General features: G+C 43.9%; 1 long non-coding RNA gene across 2 annotated transcripts; it reads left to right on the top strand.

Annotated features, from left to right (window-relative positions):
- The first annotated feature begins 350 nt into the window (after positions 1-350).
- On the top strand, positions 351-18,467 carry LOC142142621 (uncharacterized). 2 transcript variants are annotated; one of them, XR_012689243.1, is made up of 3 exons: positions 351-426; positions 732-810; positions 18,279-18,467. It is a non-coding gene; the product is annotated as an uncharacterized LOC142142621 (long non-coding RNA). The 2 variants fall into 2 exon arrangements; XR_012689244.1 differs by having other exon boundaries at positions 366-426; positions 735-810.
- The last annotated feature ends 1,648 nt before the right edge of the window (positions 18,468-20,115 follow it).

Below are 20,115 nucleotides of genomic sequence, written 5' to 3'. Positions count from 1 at the left end.
CACATGCATGGTGCGGAAATGCGAATTATACACCAAAAAGGGACTCTTCATGAAGACAAAATTAGCGTCATCTTCATCTTGTCTCATCCACTTGATTATGTAAATTGGGTAATCAGTCATCCCCTGTAGGCAAAGTATGAAATGTAGGCAAGTATATGCTCAGTACTTCGCACACTAGATTGCTAGCTCTTGTGACCTCTGTCATTATCAATACTCATTTATAAGAATAAATCAGTGATTGGGTCCTCTCAGTGTCATTAGTGTGTCTAGTATCTCTAGCCTGCATCAGGGCTTGCAACCTCTGACATCACAATGCTGACACGACAGCAATCTGATATTACAATGCTGACATTACAGCACTCACAGGACAGGAGGAGGTGAGCCTGAGAGGAGAGGTAATGGCAGATACAGGAGGATATAACTGAGGTGAGAGGCTTTATACAGGGGGATAACTTTGATCTGGAGCCCAGATACAAGATATTTACTATTATTATTCATGTAATATCTGTATAATATTTTTATATAACTTTATTTGTTCCCAGCCATGGACAAACAATCAGTGTCATCTTCCCAATATTTATCATAATCAGTATATTGAGTATGTAGGGGAAAGTATTCTGTATACAAACATCTTCAGGAGACACTCTGTAAACAGACTGGATGTACTATATAATACAATAGCACTAATATATTAGTAATATACACTCATATATAATACTAATTTATCATAGCAGATGCAGTATAGGCAGACATCTGGATCTGTAACCACTGGATGGGAAATGAATACACAGTGAGGACAGCACAGGCTCAGTGAGTACATTAGATGGTAATTCCTCAGTTTGTCCTGTATCTTGTGGGTAAGGCATCTCATGACATCACAATGTTGTCATGACAACACTCTGACATCACAATGCTGACAGCACTCACTCACTGACTCACTCACTCACAAGACAGGAGGAGGTGAGTCTGGGAAATACAAATACAAGATATATATAACTGAGGTGAGAGGTTTAATAAAGGGAAATAACTGTGACCCAGAGCCCAAATGCAAAATATGTACTATTATTATTAATGTAATATCTGTATAATAGGTGTATATAACTTTATTTGTTGCTGTATTAAGCAGTGGTCGAAGTAGAAATTTCGAAGTGCTAGTATAGAACTTTGAAATGAACGGCCGGTGGCTGGGGGCAGCCTAGGACCCCCGAAGGCTTAGGGATTTTGATAGAGTGAAATAAATTTTAGATTCATTTAAACACTATATAGTAAAATATTAAACATATTTAGTGATGCAAGTCTATCTACCCTGTACCCAATTACCTTTCCTCTGTGTCCCTCCACCTCTCCCTCATGTTCCCTGTATACTTACATTTTCTCTCATATCTCCATAATATTATAATAAAACTTTCTAAATAACTGTCTTATATCTTCCATGTTACCATTTATATCTCCTTATCTGTTTCCTTTCTCTGTTCCTATGGACCCCTATCTTCATTACAGGTATCCCCCTCTCTCTCTCCCTCCATGTTCTCCCCTGTGCCTCACATCCTGCTTGTCTCGCTACTCCCTTACTCCTTCATCCTATCTTTCTCTGCTCCTGTTATTCCCTTTTACTAGTTAATTCACACTTTTGCCCTTCCAAAATTACACTGCACCCTCCTCCATCGCACTGTGCCCTCCTCCATCGCACTGTGCCCTCATTCATCACACTGTGCCCTCATTCATCGCACTGTAACCTCCTCCATCACACTGTGCCCTCGTTCATCACACTGTGCCCTCGTTCATCACACTGTGTCCTCGTTCATCACTCTGTACCCTCCATTGCACTGTGCCTTCATTCATCGCACTGTGCCCTCATTCATTGCACTGTGCCCTCATTCATCGCACTGTGCCCTCATTCATCGCATTGTGCCCTCATTTATCGCTTTGTACCCTCCATTGCACTGTGCCTTCATTCATCGCACTGTGCCCTCATTCATTGCACTGTGCCCTCATTCATTGCACTGTGCCCTCATTCATCGCACTGTGCCCTCATTCATCGCACTGTGCCCTCATTTATCGCTTTGAACTCCATTGCACTGTGCCTTCATTCATCGCACTGTGCCCTCATTCATCGCACTGTGCCCCCATTAATTACACTGTACCCTCATTGATCACACTGTGCCCTCATTCATCGCACTGTGCCCTCATTAATTACACTGTACCCTCATTGATCACACTGTGCCCTCATTAATCGCTCTGTACCCTAATTCATCACACTGTACCCTCATTCATCGCACTGTAACCTCATTCATCGCACTGTGCTTCATTCATCGCACTGTAGCCTCATTCATCACACTTTACTCTCATTCATCGCAGTGTGCCATCATTCATCACACTCTACCCTCATTCATCGCACTGTGCTCTCATTCATCGCACTGTGCTTTCATCACACTGTGCCCTCATTCATCACACTGTGCCCTCATTCATCGCACTGTGCCCTCATTCATCCCACTGTGCCGTCATTCATCGCACTGTGCCGTCATTCATCGTACTGTGCCCTCATTCATCGCACTGTGCCCTCATTCATCTCACTGTGCCCTCATTCATCACACTGTGCCCTCATTCATCACACTGTGCCTTCATTCATCACACTCTGCCCTCATTCATCGCACTGTGCCATCATTCATCACACTCTACCCTCATTCATCGCACTGTGCTCTCATTCATCGCACTGTGCTTTCATCACACTGTGCCCTCATTCATCACACTGTGCCCTCATTCATCACACTGTGCCTTCATTCATCGCACTGTGCCCTCATTTATCGCACTGTGTTCTCATTTATCGCACTGTGTCCTTATTCATCGCACTGTGCCATCATTCATCACACTGTGCTCTCATTTATCGCACTGTGCCCCCATTCATCACACTGCTCCCTCATTCATGACACTGTGCCCTCATTCATTGCACTGTGCTCTCATTCATCACACTGTGCTCTCATTCATCACACTGTGCCTTCATTCATGACACTGGGCCCTCTCCATATCACACTGTGTGCCCTCATTCATCACACTGTGCCCTCATTCACCGCACTGTGCTCTCATTCATCATACTGTACCCTCATTCATCCACTGTACCCTCATACATCACACTGTGCCCTCATTCATCGCACTGTGCCCTCATTAATCACTTTGTACCCTAATTCATCACACTGTACCCTCGTCCATCGCACTGTGCTTTCATCACACTGTGCCCTAATTCATCACACTGTGCCCTCATTCATCGCACTGTGCCCTCATTCATCCCACTGTGCCATCATTCATCGCACTGTGCCGTCATTCATCGTACTGTGCCCTCATTCATCGCACTGTGCCCTCATTCATCGCAGTGTGCCCTCATTCATCACACTCTGCCCTCATTCATCACACTCTGCCCTCATTCATCACACTGTGCCTTCATTCATCGCACTGTGCCCTCATTTATCACACTGTGTCCTCATTCATCACACTGTGCCCTCATTCATCACACTGTGCCCTCATTCATCACACTGTGCTCTCATTTATCGCACTGTGTCCTTATTCACCACAATGTGCCCTCATTCATCGCACTGTGCTTCATTCATCACACTGTGCCTTCATTCATCACACTCTGCCCTCATTCATCGCACTGTGCCCTCATTCATCACACTCTGCCCTCATTCATCACACTCTGCCCTCATTCATCGCACTGTGCCCTCATTCATCACACTCTGCCCTCATTCATCGCACTGTGCCCTCATTCATTACACTGTGCTCTCATTCATCATACTGTGCCTTCATTTATAACACTGGACCCTCTCCATATCACACTGTGTGCCCTCATTCATCACACTGTGCCCTCATTCATCGCACTGTGCTCTCATTCATCATACTGTACCCTCATTCATCACACTGTACCCTCATTCATCACACTGTGCCCTCATTCATCGCACTGTGCCCTCATTAATCGCTCTGTACCCTAATTCATCACACTGTGCCCTCATTCATCGCACTGTAACCTCCTCCATCACACTGTGCCCTCGTTCATCACACTGTGCCCTCGTTCATCACACTGTGTCCTCGTTCATCACTCTGTACCCTCCATTGCACTGTGCCTTCATTCATCGCACTGTGCCCTCATTCATTGCACTGTGCCCTCATTCATCGCACTGTGCCCTCATTCATCGCACTGTGCCCTCATTTATCGCTTTGTACCCTCCATTGCACTGTGCCTTCATTCATCGCACTGTGCCCTCATTCATTGCACTGTGCCCTCATTCATCGCACTGTGCCCTCATTCATCGCACTGTGCCCTCATTTATCGCTTTGTACCCTCCATTGCACTGTGCCTTCATTCATCGCACTGTGCCCTCATTCATTGCACTGTGCCCTCATTCATCGCACTGTGCCCTCCTTCATCGCTCTGTGCCCTCATTTATCGCTTTGAACTCCATTGCACTGTGCCTTCATTCATCGCACTGTGCCCTCATTCATCGCACTGTGCCCTCATTAAATACACTGTACCCTCATTCATCACACTGTGCCCTCATTCATCGCACTGTGCCCTCATTAATCGCTCTGTACCCTAATTCATAACACTGTACCCTCATTCATCGCACTGTAACCTCATTCATCGCACTGTGCTTCATTCATCGCACTGTGCCCTCATTCATCGCTCTGAACCCTCATTCATCACACTGTGCCCTCATTCATTGCACTGTGCTTCATTCATCGCACTGTGCCCTCATTCATCGCACTGTACCCTCATTCATCACACTGTACTCTCATTCATCGCACTGTGCCATCATTCATCACACTCTACCCTCATTCATCGCACTGTGCTCTCATTCATCGCACTGTGCTTTCATCACACTGTGCTCTCATTCATCACACTGTGCCCTCATTCATCGCACTGTACCCTCATTCATCACACTGTACTCTCATTCATCGCACTGTGCCATCATTCATCACACTCTACCCTCATTCATCGCACTGTGCTCTCATTCATCGCACTGTGCTTTCATCACACTGTGCCCTCATTCATCGCACTGTGCCCTCATTCATCGCACTGTGCCCTCATTCATCCCACTGTGCCGTCATTCATCGCACTGTGCCGTCATTCATCGCACTGTGCCGTCATTCATCGTACTGTGCCCTCATTCATCGCACTGTGCCCTCAATCATCACACTCTGCCCTCATTCATCATACTCTGCCCTCATTCATCACACTGTGCCTTCATTCATCGCACTGTGCCCTCATTTATCGCACTGTGTCCTCATTCATCACACTGTGCCCTCACTCATCACACTGTGCTCTCATTTATCGCACTGTGTCCTTATTCATCGCACTGTGCCGTCATTCATCACATTGTACTCTCATTTATCGCACTGTGCTTCATTCATCGCACTGTGCCCTCATTCATCGCTCTGAACCCTCATTCACCACACTGTGCCCTCATTCATCACACTGTGCTTCATTCATCACACTGTGCCCTCATTCATCACACTGTGCCTTCATTCATCACACTCTGCCCTCATTCATCGCACTGTGCCCTCATTCATCACACTCTGCCCTCATTCATCACACTCTGCCCTCATTCATCGCACTGTGCCCTCATTCATCACACTCTGCCCTCATTCATCGCACTGTGCCCTCATTTATCACACTGTGCTCTCATTCATCATACTGTGCCTTCATTCATGACACTGGGCCCTCTCCATATCACACTGTGTGCCCTCATTCATCACACTGTGCCCTAATTCATCGTACTGTGCTCTCATTCATCATACTGTACCCTCATTCATCACACTGTACCCTCATTCATCACACTGTGCCCTCATTCATCGCACTGTGCCCTCATTCATCGCACTGTGCCCTCATTAATCGCTCTGTACCCTAATTCATCACACTGTGCCCTCATTCATCGCACTGTAACCTCCTCCATCACACTGTGCCCTCCTTCATCACACTGTGTCCTCGTTCATCACTCTGTACCCTCCATTGCACTGTGCCTTCATTCATCGCACTGTGCCCTCATTCATTGCACTGTGCCCTCATTCATCGCACCGTGCCCTCATTTATCGCTTTGTACCCTCCATTGCACTGTGCCTTCATTCATCGCAGTGTGCCCTCATTCATTGCACTGTGCCCTCATTCATCGCACTGTGCCCTCCTTCATTGCTCTGTGCCCTCATTTATCGCTTTGAACTCCATTGCACTGTGCCTTCATTCATCGCACTGTGCCCTCATTCATCGCACTGTGCCCTCATTAAATACACTGTACCCTCATTCATCACACTGTGCCCTCATTCATCGCACTGTAACCTCATTAATCGCTCTGTACCCTCATTCATCACACTGTGCCCTCATTCATCGCACTGTGCCCTCATTAATCGCTCTGTACCCTAATTCATCACACTGTACCCTCATTCATCACACTGTGCCCTCATTCATTGCACTGTGCTTCATTCATCGCACTGTGCCCTCATTCATCGCACTGTACCCTCATTCATCACACTGTACTCTCATTCATCGCAGTGTGCTTTCATCACACTGTGCCCTCATTCATCACACTGTGCCCTCATTCATCGCACTGTGCCCTCATTTATCCCACTGTGCCGTCATTCATCGCACTGTGCCGTCATTCATCGTACTGTGCCCTCATTCATCGCACTGTGGCCTCATTCATCTCAATGTGCCCTCATTCATCACACTGTGCCCTCATTCATCACACTGTGCCTTCATTCATCACACTCTGCCCTCATTCATCACACTCTGCCCTCATTCATCACACTCTGCCCTCATTCATCACACTGTGCCTTCATTCATCGCACTGTGCCCTCATTTATCGCACTGTGTCCTTATTCATCGCACTGTGCCCTCATTCATCACACTGTGCTCTCATTTATCGCACTGTGTCCTTATTCATCGCACTGTGCCCTCATTCATCACACTGTGCCCTCATTCATCGCACTGTGCTCTCATTCATCACACTGTGCCTTCATTCATGACACTGGGCCCTCTCCATATCACACTGTGTGCCCTCATTCATCACAATGTGCCCTCATTCATCGCACTGTGCCCTCATTCATCGCACTGTGGCCTCATTCATCTCAACGTGCCCTCATTCATCACACTGTGCCCTCATTCATCGCACTGTGTCCTCATTCATCACACTGTGCTCTCATTCATCACACTGTGCCTTCATTCATGACACTGGGCCCTCTCCATATCACACTGTGTGCCCTCATTCATCACAATGTGCCCTCATTCATCGCACTGTGCCCTCATTCATCGCACTGTGGCCTCATTCATCTCAACGTGCCCTCATTCATCACACTGTGCCCTCATTCATCGCACTGTGTCCTCATTCATCACACTGTGCTCTCATTCATCACACTGTGCCTTCATTCATGACACTGGGCCCTCTCCATATCACACTGTGTGCCCTCATTCATCGCAATGTGCTCTCATTCATCGCACTGTGCTTTCATCACACTGTGCCCTCATTCATCACACTGTGCCCTCATTCATCGCACTGTGCCCTCATTCATCGCACTGTGCCCTCATTTATCCCACTGTGCCGTCATTCATCGTACTGTGCCCTCATTCATCGCACTGTGGCCTCATTCATCTCAATGTGCCCTCATTCATCACACTGTGCCCTCATTCATCACACTGTGCCTTCATTCATCACACTCTGCCCTCATTCATCGCACTGTGCCCTCATTCATCACACTCTGCCCTCATTCATCACACTCTGCCCTCATTCATCACACTGTGCCTTCATTCATCGCACTGTGCCTTCATTCATCGCACTGTGCCCTCATTTATCGCACTGTGTCCTTATTCATCGCACTGTGCCCTCATTCATCACACTGTGCTCTCATTTATCGCACTGTGTCCTTATTCATCGCACTGTGCCCTCATTCATCGCACTGTGCCCTCATTCATCGCACTGTGCCCTCATTCATCACACTGTGCTCTCATTCATCACAGTGTGCCTTCATTCATGACACTGGGCCCTCTCCATATCACACTGTGTGCCCTCATTCATCACAATGTGCCCTCATTCATCGCACTGTGCTCTCATTCACCACACTGTGCCCTTATTCATCACACTGTGCTTCATTCATCGCTCTGTACCCTCATTCATCACACTGTGCCCTCATTCATCACACTGTAACCTCATTCATCGCACTGTGCTTCATTCATCGCACTGTGCCCTCATTCATCGCTCTGAACCCTCATTCACCACACTGTGCCCTCATTCATCGCACTGTGCTTCATTCATCACACTCTGCCCTCATTCATCGCACTGTGCCCTCATTCATTACACTGTGCTCTCATTCATCATACTGTGCCTTCATTTATAACACTGGACCCTCTCCATATCACACTGTGTGCCCTCATTCATCACACTGTGCCCTCATTCATCGCACTGTGCTCTCATTCATCATACTGTACCCTCATTCATCACACTGTACCCTCATTCATCACACTGTGCCCTCATTCATCGCACTGTGCCCTCATTCATCGCACTGTGCCCTCATTTATCCCACTGTGCCGTCATTCATCGTACTGTGCCCTCATTCATCGCACTGTGGCCTCATTCATCTCAACGTGCCCTCATTCATCACACTGTGCCCTCATTCATCACACTGTGCCTTCATTCATCACACTCTGCCCTCATTCATCGCACTGTGCCCTCATTCATCACACTCTGCCCTCATTCATCACACTCTGCCCTCATTCATCACACTGTGCCTTCATTCATCGCACTGTGCCTTCATTCATCGCACTGTGCCCTCATTTATCGCACTGTGTCCTTATTCATCGCACTGTGCCCTCATTCATCACACTGTGCTCTCATTTATCGCACTGTGTCCTTATTCATCGCACTGTGCCCTCATTCATCGCACTGTGCCCTCATTCATCGCACTGTGCCCTCATTCATCACACTGTGCTCTCATTCATCACACTGTGCCTTCATTCATGACACTGGGCCCTCTCCATATCACACTGTGTGCCCTCATTCATCACAATGTGCCCTCATTCATCGCACTGTGCTCTCATTCACCACACTGTGCCCTTATTCATCGCACTGTGCTTCATTCATCGCTCTGTACCCTCATTCATCACACTGTGCCCTCATTCATCACACTGTAACCTCATTCATCGCACTGTGCTTCATTCATCGCACTGTGCCCTCATTCATCGCTCTGAACCCTCATTCACCACACTGTGCCCTCATTCATCGCACTGTGCTTCATTCATCGCACTGTGCCCTCATTCATCGCTCTGTACCCTCATTCATCGCACTGTACCCTCATTAATCGCACTGTGCTTCATTCATCGCTCTGTGCCCTCATTCATCGCACTGTAGCCTCATTCATCGCACTGTGCCCTCATTCATCGCTCTGTACCCTCATTTATCACACTGTACTCTCATTCATCGCAGTGTGCCCTCATTCATCACACTGTGCCCTCATTCATCGAACTGTGCCGTCATTCATCGCACTGGGCCCTCATTCATCGCACTGTGCCGTCATTCATCGCACTGTGCCCTCATTCATCACACTCTGCCCTCATTCATCACACTGTGCCCTCATTCATCACACTGTGCTCTCATTTATCGCACTTTGTCCTTATTCATCACAATGTGCCATCCTTCATCACACTGTGCTCTCATTTATCGCACTGTGCTCTCATTCATGACACTGTGCCCTCATACATCACACTGCACTCTCATTCATCGCACTGTGCCCTCATTCATCACACTGTGCTCTCATTCATCACACTGTGCTCTCATTCATCATACTGTACCCTCATTCATCACACTGTACCCTCATTCATCACACTGTGCCCTCATTCATCGCACTGTGCCCTCATTAATCGCTCTGTACCCTAATTCATCACACTGTACCCTCCTCCATCGCACTGTGCCCTCATTCACCACACTGTACCCTCATTCATCGCACTGTAGCCTCATTCATCGCACTGTGCTTCATTCATCGCTCTGTACACTCATTCATCACACTGTGCCCTCATTCATCGCTCTGAACCCTCATTCATCACACTGTGCCCTCCTTCATCGCACTGTGCTTTATTCATCGCACTGTGCCCTCATTCATCGCTCTGTACCCTCATTCATCGCACTGTGCCCTCATTCATCGCACTGTGCTTCATTCATCGCTTTGTACCCTCATTCATCGCACTGTAGCCTCATTCATCGTACTGTGCCCTCATTCATCGCTCTGTACCCTCATTCATCACACTGTACTCTCATTCATCGCACTGTGCCATCATTCATCGTTACTGTGCCCTCATTCATCGCACTGTGCCCTCATTAATCGCTCTTTACCCTAATTCATCACACTGTACCCTCCTCCATCGCACTGTGCCCTCATTCACCACACTGTACCCTCATTCATCACACTGTGCTCTCATTTATCGCACTGTGTCCTCATTCATCTCACTGTGCTCTCTTTTATCGCACTGTGTCCTCATTCATCGCACTGTGCCCTCATTCATCACACTGTGCCCTCATTCAGCACACTGTGCCCTCATTCATCACACTGTGCTCTCATTTATCGCACTGTGTCCTCATTCATTGCACTGTGTCCTCATTCATCGCACTGTGTCCTCATTCATCACACTGTGCTCTCATTCATCGCACTCTGCCCTCATTCATCACACTGTGCTCTCATTCATCACACTGTGCTCTCATTTATCGCACTGTGCCCTCATTCATCACACTGTGCTCTCATTCATCACACTCTGCCCTCATTCATCACACTGTGCCCTCATTCTTCACACTGTGCTCTCATTTATCGCACTGTGCCCTCATTCATCACACTGTGCCCTCATTTATCACACTGTGCTCTCATTTATCGCACTGTGCCCTCATTCATGACACTGGGCCCTCTCCATATCACACTGTGCCCTCATTCATCACACTGTGCCCTCATTCATCACACTGTGTCCTCATTCATCACACTGTACTCTCATTTATCGCACTGTGCCCTCATTCATCACACTGTGCCCTCATTCATCACACTGTGCCCTCATTCATCACACTGTGCTCTCATTCATCACACTGTGCCCTCATTCATCGCACTGTGCCCTCATTCATCGCACTGTGCCCTCATTCATCGCACTGTGCTCTCATTTATCGCACTGTGCTCTCATTTATCGCACTGTGCCCTCATTCATCACACTGTGCTCTCATTCATCACACTCTGCCCTCATTCATCACACTGTACCCTCATTTATCACACTGTGCCCTCATTCATCACACTGTGCTCTCATTTATCGCACTGTGCCCTCATTCATTACACTGTGCCCTCATTCATGACACTGGGCCCTCTCCATATCACACTGTGCTCTCATTCATTACACTGCGCCCTCATTCATCACACTGTGCCCTCATTCATCACACTGTGCCCTCATTCATGACACTGGGCCCCCTCCATATCACACTGTGCTCTCATTCATTACACTGCGCCCTCATTCATGACACTGGGCCCTCTCCATATCACACTGTGCCCTCATTCATCACACTGTGCCCTCATTCATCACACTGTGCCCTCATTCATCACACTTTGCCCTCATTCATGACACTGGGCCCCCTCCATATCACACTGTGCTCTCATTCATTACACTGCGCCCTCATTCATGACACTGGGCCCTCTCCATATCACACTGTGTGCCCCCTTCATAGCTGTCTCTGTGCCACCTCCATATTACCCTGTGCCCTCATTAATCACTCTGTCTATCTCTGTTCTATACTTACCTCTCTATGACCTGCTTTCTCCTGTCGTCTTCTCCTCCTTTTCTTCTCTGCCTTCAGTGTTCTCTTCTTTAGTGCTGCATCCGGCTGCTCTTCTGGCTGCTGGGCACAAAAAAGAGGAGCGCAAAGCACCAAGTACTTAATTTAATTATTTATTACAATTAAAAACAATGTTAAAATGGATTAAGCATAGCCGGAGGCTAGATAAATCAAACAACTGTACAGAAACAAGCTTGTCCTAGTAGTACAAACAAGCTGTTGGCCAAAAAGAATTAACATATGGTACCATATGAAGAAAAATATAAATACCACTAATGAGATCCGATCCGAGGACTGCTGAATATGATAAAATTGCTCCTTTGGAGCTGAATTCAAAGATAATGTGGATTACTTGTATTACTAGTCCGGAAAAGGAGCCACCATTTAGATACAAGCTTTTCTTAATATCAATCCATTTAGCAATTTATAATAATAATTTCCTTTGCGGGCTCAATTTGGAACCCAAACATTTGCCTGAAACATATAGCAATAAAAGGATCCACCGCAAGGTGCAATTCTGGTACCAGAAAAGAGATTGATTATTTCAGATGTTCTTAATACTTTTGTATTTTCAACATTAGCTTGTCAGGTTTGAAATTGGCATAGTCCTTGTTCATATATATGTGCCAGAATAATAGTAAATATTTATAGGCACCAGAAAGGAACACATATGTTTACTTAGCTCTCCTTTGTAGATTCATAAGTCCCGAACTTCCGATGTTAGTAATCACTCCAATAGATGTTAGAGGCAGTCAGCGAAAGAAAATCTTAGCAAGTATCACTAAGTAGCTTGCTATAAATAGCTGGCCAGCATTTGATAGAAAATCAGCATATAATTATCTAACGCGTTTTCCCGGCGAACCGCCGCTTCATCGGAGGTAAGTATAATGGCATGATCCGGTCAAACTGATTTAAATATCTCAAAAAGGTCATATGGAATCAATCACATGATCAGCATCTATCTATCAGGGGTCAGTATAATGGCAAGATCCGGCCAAACTGATTTGAATATCTCAAAAAGGTCACATGAGATTAATCACATGATCGGCATCTATCCGGAAATGTCCAGCCGAAATAGCAGTCACTTACGGAATTGTCCGGACTATATATTTTAAGTTACATGATCGTCAATGATCCTCCGGAGATAGCCGACAAGCTGTCAACCATCATTCATTTCCGGAGCTATCCGGACTCCGAACTTTAAGTCACATGATCGTCAGTGATCCTCCGGAACCAACCCACAAGCTGTCATTCAGCGCTAAAAGCTGTAGTCTCTTGGAATCCGGATAATAAAGTCAGAAATTACCAGAGTAAAGTAAAATGCTTATCCATATATATAAAAAATAATAATTGTATAAATTGGGTGACAGATCTTCACTAAAACATAACCAATAAACTATAAAATTTCTACTTATACATATATATTGGATTCTTATTCCCGAAACAAAAATATACATATATGAACTCCTAACATGATCCACAGATATAACTAATTAGAATCCTAAACAAATATTCTGTAAAGCCATATGATGGTCTTGATGTTATTCACTATACTTCAAAAAGGTCAAATTGTAAATATACTTATCCCTTATGGGATGGATAATATCCTCATCATAAGAAATAATCAACTTCCCTCTGTCCTCAATAGGACTAACAGATATATAGAAGCATGTTAAATCACCTATATAGATAGAAAAACACACATGAGGTTACAAGAACACTCAGAAAGCTAAACAGAGTAAACACAGCCTCTAGACTAACATATATTGTTGAGTTCAATACTATCGTTAAGTCCAAATGGTAACAGCGTTTTTAATCTGAAGATCCAAAAGGCTTCATGTTTGCAAAGCTTATTATAACGATCACCTCCTCTAATAGTTGAATCAATCTGTTCAATTGCTCGAACTTTCAGACCCTCTAATTTACCTTTTTGGCATTCATTAATATGTAACGATAAGCTGTGGGATTTGATATCTTTTAAAATGTTACGTCGATGTTCCAAAAAGCGCACATTAAGTGTGCGAATAGTACATCCAACGTACTAAATACCACATTTGCAATTTACAACATAAATCACATAGACAGAACGGCAATCCAAGACTTTCTCGATGGTAAAGCTTTCACTTGTTGAAAAAGAAACAAAATTCTTACACTTGTGATCAGCAAACAGGCAGGTAATACATTTGTTTTTTTCCACACTTATAAAAGCCATTGGGTCTAGATGTTAACCAGCTTCCCAAGGATGGATTAGATATATACGGTTTAGCTTCTAAATTGTTTTTGAAAAAGCTTGGAGATAATTTATTTTTAAGATTCTGGGATTTTCTAAAGATGATATTTCTACCCTTATCAATGAAATGACCCACACAGTCATCCTGTTCTAATAAGGCAGAGTTTTTAGTAATAATCCGTCTAATTTCGCCCGCATAACTGTTATATTTAGTAATGAAAACCAAAGATCTATCTATATTAGTCTTTTTTGGACCCGTAGTAAGGAGATAATCTCTGTCTGAGTCTCGAGCCTCAATATAGGCTTTTTGTACCAACTCATCTGGATAACCCTGTTCTAAAAACACTTCATATAGTTCCTCAGAATGCTTAAAAAAATCCTTGATATCTGAGCAATTTCTTCGCATACGAAGGAATTGACTTTTTGGTATACTATTCTTCCAAGAGTTCAAATGGCTACTTCTATAGTGTACATATCTATGGGAATCTACCTGTTTGGAATAATTCTCCGAAACAATGAATAAATCTTTTATATGCAGAGTGATATCTAGATAGTTAATTTCTGTTGGATGATGATTACTGGTGAATTTTAGACCAAAATTGTTAGTGTTTAAATGTGATATAAAAGAAGAAATAGAAGATGAATCCCCATCCCAAATAAAAAAGAGATCATCAATGTACCGTCCGAAGAGGACCAGGCTCGCCCCAAGATCCGCACCCCATATGTACTGCTCTTCGAACAGACCCATATATAGGTTTGCAAAGCTCGGAGCGAACCTGGTCCCCATCGCCGTACCTTTAACCTGTAAATAAAATTGACGATCGAATAAAAAATAATTCTGATACAATATATAGTATATGATACAAGTATGAAGTCACACAGTGGCTGGTCTATTGTATCCTGTTGTGATAAATAATATTTAACTGCAGCTATACCCTCAGAATGAGGGATGTTAGTATATAGCGCCTCAACATCACATGTTAAAAATTGATATGAGGGTTTCCAGACAATATTTTTTATTATATTCAAAAAAGTTATAGTGTCTCTAATATGTGACTTCAACTTGGTCACTACTATAGGTTGCAAATGTGTATCTACAAAAAACGATAAGTTGCTAGACAGAGACCCAACACCAGAAATAATAGGACGGTCAGGAGGTGATATAAGTGATTTATGAATCTTGGGTAAATGATAATACGTGGGAATAATTGGATATTGAATAAATAGAAAAGCATAAGTATCCTTAGAGATTACACCATTGATCAGTGCATCATCCAACAGACATTTGAGATTTTTCTGAAAAATTATAGTGGGATCTTTATCCAATGTGGTGTAAAAAAGACTATTGTTTAGCTGTCTCATCGCTTCATTATAATAGTCCATCACATTCTGTATAACTAAACCCCCCCCCCTTTATCGGCTGATTTGACAATAATTCCAGAATCGCTCATAAGTTCCTTAAGGGCTCTCCTTTCCCTAGGGGTTAAGTTATCCCTTAGTGGTTCTTTTTCAGCCTTAACACATAAAGTTCTAAATTCATCCATTGTATTCTGGTAAAAACTCTCAATGAGAGGACCTTTGAACTGGAGGGGGTAAAAATTCGATTTCTTTCGGAAAGTTGAAAATCTATTTGAAGAATTAATATCATATAGCTCAATTTCTGAAAGACCTCCTGAATCATGACTTTCCTCCCTTAAGGATTCTAGATGTAAAAGTGCCTGTCTATCCTCTTTATCCAACACTATCGGTGAAGCCTCACTTTTGGTTTTCCTCAATGCTTTATAAGCAAAATAACGTTTCCTGCTTAGTGTTCTTACATACCTGTTTAGGTCAACAAATAAGTCAAAAAGGTTAGGTTTACTAGACGGGGCAAATTTTAAACCCCTTTCGAGTAATTTTAATTCTGTTTGAGATAAAGTCTTGGATGAAAGGTTAAAAACACCTTTGCCTGTTAATATCGGCGTGTGTTTTTTACGTGACTTAGCAGTGCCTCCTCTGGATCCCCTGATTCTTCCTCTCTTGTTCTTTTGAAAGAGATGAAGCCTTTTTCTTGCGCCTTTTGTGCATAAGTTGGCGCAAACATTCCATCTCCTAAAAAAGAAGAGGAATTGGAGGCAGCAGAGGCACCCTGTTCGTTACACCCATGTTGATCATTACAACTGGTACTTTTTACCAAGGGACTTTTATCATTTGTCACATGTTCACTGCGAATAGATGAAGATTTCTCTCCAGTTCTATTATTCCCTCTATTTGTATTCTCCTCTCCAAATTTGTTATTTCTTCTATTCATATTGGACATATCCCTGTTCGGTGGTGCTCTAGAATTAATACCATAATCAGAGTTAGAAGGATTCCTTCTTGTGAACCTCTGATGTTCAAATCTATATGGGGAGGATTGGTCTCTAGAATGGAATCTTCTCTGATCTGTCGTTCTATACTGAAATCCTGTATGTGAAGTATCTCTCCCTCTAAAAGGAGCCTTAGATTTTTTGAGGTTATAGGATCTGACTTGATCAAGTTTATAGTCTTCTTGATCTCTATCTAATTTATTATCTTTCCGTGTTATAAGGGATTTTTCAAATTCCTCTACTCTCAGATTAATCTTATGATCTCTTTCCTTAAAACCCTCTACCCCTTCATATTGTTTAAGGGATCCATGTAGGGCTTCAATTTCCTCTTGTAAACAATCGACCTTATCATTTCTATAGCGAATTAAAAGTCGCATTAAGGAAAAGGAACAATTGTCCAATAATGTGTTCCATTCCTTCGTGAAACTAAAATCATCCTGAAAGGAGGCAGATTTAAATAATCGTAAGCCCCTAGGGATGATCCCTCCATCAAGATATTTTTGAAGTGTAATTTGGTCCCACCAATGGCGTGTCTCAGCCAGACATAAAGTTTCTAATTTATTAAAAAGTTTATACATTTCCAAGTTGTTGTCACCTTTATCAATGTTTATAGAACTATTTGGCCGGGTAATATACCCGTTCCTTCTCTCTAGTCTTTCAGTAACGCATCTTAATGGGGACATATTGAGATTTCTACCAGATATTAAAAATACCTGAGGGATAGTCAATTAATTACTATATACTTGTAGACTTCTAGCTGTGGATCATGTAGGCTGCTCTCTGCTCCCTGCTCCAGTCTCACTGACTGTTGAAAGTGACGTCATCATGTCCCGACAGTCAGAATGGAGCAGAGAGGAGACAGAAGAGCCGCCGCATACAGCACAAGCGGGGATGGCAGGCAGAGCGGAGCGCCTCTCAGGCATGGCCCTCCCCCTACTTGCCTGTCCCGCTTATTGCAGGTAAGGCTGAAGAAGTGCAGCAGAGAAGTGCAGGTATGTCATACCGGCACATACTATAAATAAGCGGTAATGATCAGCGCTGTCACTACAATAAATGGCATCTACAGTTACAACAACCTTTTTCATTAGATTTAAGATTACATTATTCAAGTTCTATATAAAATTACCACGTAGCTAAAATTTCTTTGAAAATATGCCCAATTTACGTCATTTATAGCATTTGTACATTACTGACCACAGCACTATATAAACACAATGTCTTTTCTCATGCAGAAACCAGTTGGCTGTTTGGTTCTTTCAGTATAACTTAAAATAGGTTATTCCTGTGAATATAAACGTGGCTAGTCCACAGTGCAAAGTAAGCCCATCTGCCTTACATTTCATCTAACACCAAGCATAGATTATAAGCTCTTATGAGCAGAGCCCTAGTTCCTGTATAGTTATCATAATTATGTTACATTTGGTACCAACCAAAAACATAACTCCAAAATGTTGGCCACACCCCCGATCGGCCCAGACACACCCATATTTCGCTCAGACAAGGCTCCAAATTGTCCTCCTTTGGGCATCACAAATCTATCCGGGAAAAGATTTAGGTCTTTTTGGGGGTGTTTCAAAATTACAAGGCAGCACTCGCCAATAGAGTTTTGACACTTACCGGCTTTTAAGCATACAGTGGTCCATTAGTATTAGGCCTTCGTTATATGTATTACAGAAGATACATACCCAAGACCTGATAAAGAGTGTTAAAGATTCAACAATTATACCTCTCATCTACAAAAGAATGCTTCAAGTCTACCAACATACTATTAATTAAACAGAAAGAAGTATCCCATATATTGTGTCTGTAACATTACAGGAATGGTAGGATGTAAGTTTTGTGAATATTCACGTCACAATTTTCTCCCTTTAGGTCTGGAGGGATCTGACAGAGGCGCAGATAGTCAGTTCCCATCCATGAGAAGTGAGAAGACTCTGAAGGCCCAGATCATGACTCTTATACTGCAGTAGGGCAGTTCTGTCATTATAGGATGGGTGGTTTATTCCACATGGGCATTATGTCCTTCTGTGGGTTTAATACATAGCGACTTGTGCAGGCAGCCAAGCAATCGTCTGTCTCTGTTATCTAAATTCTGTTTTATCAGTATCACTCACGCAGTAGACACTACCTTTGGCTGCAAGGTCCTCCGGGCTGTTTTCTCTGTAAGCATTAATTCTCACCCATTCTGGGTGCCTTTGGGACATACCCATGTGTCTGTGACCCCAACTGGCGGTAGGAGAGAAAAGGATGTTTTACTTAGTGTTAAATCCCTTTCTCCAAGGCTTGTTAGTGGGCACTAACTTCTGTCTTGGCTAATGATTGCCTGGAATTTGTTAGTGGTAAACTGAATACGTGCAAAAGCTGCAAGGGATTATGGGGTGGTGAGGTTTACTCTTAAAGGGCCGTAACTCATAAATCTAAACCCAATTGTGTCTGTGTCCCCCAATAAACACCAAAGAACAGAATTGTAAAGGTAAGTAAAATGTCCACTCTCCTACAAGTTACATTGCTTATAGAGCTGCAGCAGCAGAGATGTAAAGGATGGCAATTCCGCAGTGTAATGTTATTGTATGAAGTGTGGGAGAAAAGTGTTCTGTATATAATCATGTTTAGGAGGCACATTGTAATGCAGACAGACTGGATGTATTATATAATACTATGAGGGTAAATGTCATTATATAGAGATCCATACATGTATAGCAGCATACAGATCCTATAGTCAATCTATGAGTCAATATTTCTCATTTTATCCCCTTCTCTTGGAGGAGTTTCTTGGCTGTGTCTTGGCCACACCAATAATCTTTATGATATCCATATTAGTATATGTTTCTCACCCCTCAGAGGGGTGTTTTAATTTCCTATATAGCATATAACTACAGGAATATCACATGACTGTCACGAGCCGCGGTGGTACGCCACATCCTGGCGTGATCTAGTAGCCGGGCGCGTGCTCTATTTCTATGCTGTGGTTTTATTCTTTGGGATTATCCTTGTTGCATAGATGCAGGTGGGTGTAGTGACATTCTCCAACTCCAGGGGGAGCTCTCATATTATTTAAACTGGTTCATTTATATTTTTATACATGCTTCCTGGTTATCTTATTACCTATGTTAGTTCCCAGCTAGTAATTAATTAGCAGCCTCCTGAGACTCATTGTCAGCCCTGTCCTCCTCCTTTCTGATTTGTCCATCATAGTATTTAAGGCAGTGAGGACTGGGCCTCACTGCTGGTTATAGTTCCTGCTCTGTGTATACTTACCTGCTCCCTGCTCAGTTCCTGCTCTGTGTATACTTACCTGCTCCCTGCTCAGTTCCCCTTCTGTGCCTTTGGATTGATCTTGCTGTGTATGACCTTGGACCGTGTACTGGACTCTGCTGTATTGCCTGTGACCTCGATCTCTGCCTGTTTCCTGGATTTGTTGTTTGCTGCCAGCCCTGACCTTTTTGCCTGGACTTCACCACCGCTGTATGCTATTTCACAATATCCCTGGGTTCTCCCCAGTCAGTACACATCTCACGACCCTCTGTCTGTCTGCAGCCAAGTCTGTCCCCACCACTAGGGGCTCCAGTGAACACCAGACTTTCGGAGCAGATTCCGGGTTTTGTTGTATTGGCTGGAGGGGTTCCTGACAATGACATTGTTTCAGCTGACAACTTAGGTCTAGAGAGTCACACACATTGTGTTACACAGCCCACAGTAGTCACAAATG

This window comes from Mixophyes fleayi, chromosome 3, assembly GCF_038048845.1.
Source record: "Mixophyes fleayi isolate aMixFle1 chromosome 3, aMixFle1.hap1, whole genome shotgun sequence".
NCBI lineage: Eukaryota > Metazoa > Chordata > Amphibia > Anura > Limnodynastidae > Mixophyes > Mixophyes fleayi.
The sequence above is the reverse complement of the archived record's forward strand: the minus strand, read 5'-3'. Positions and strand labels throughout refer to the sequence as shown.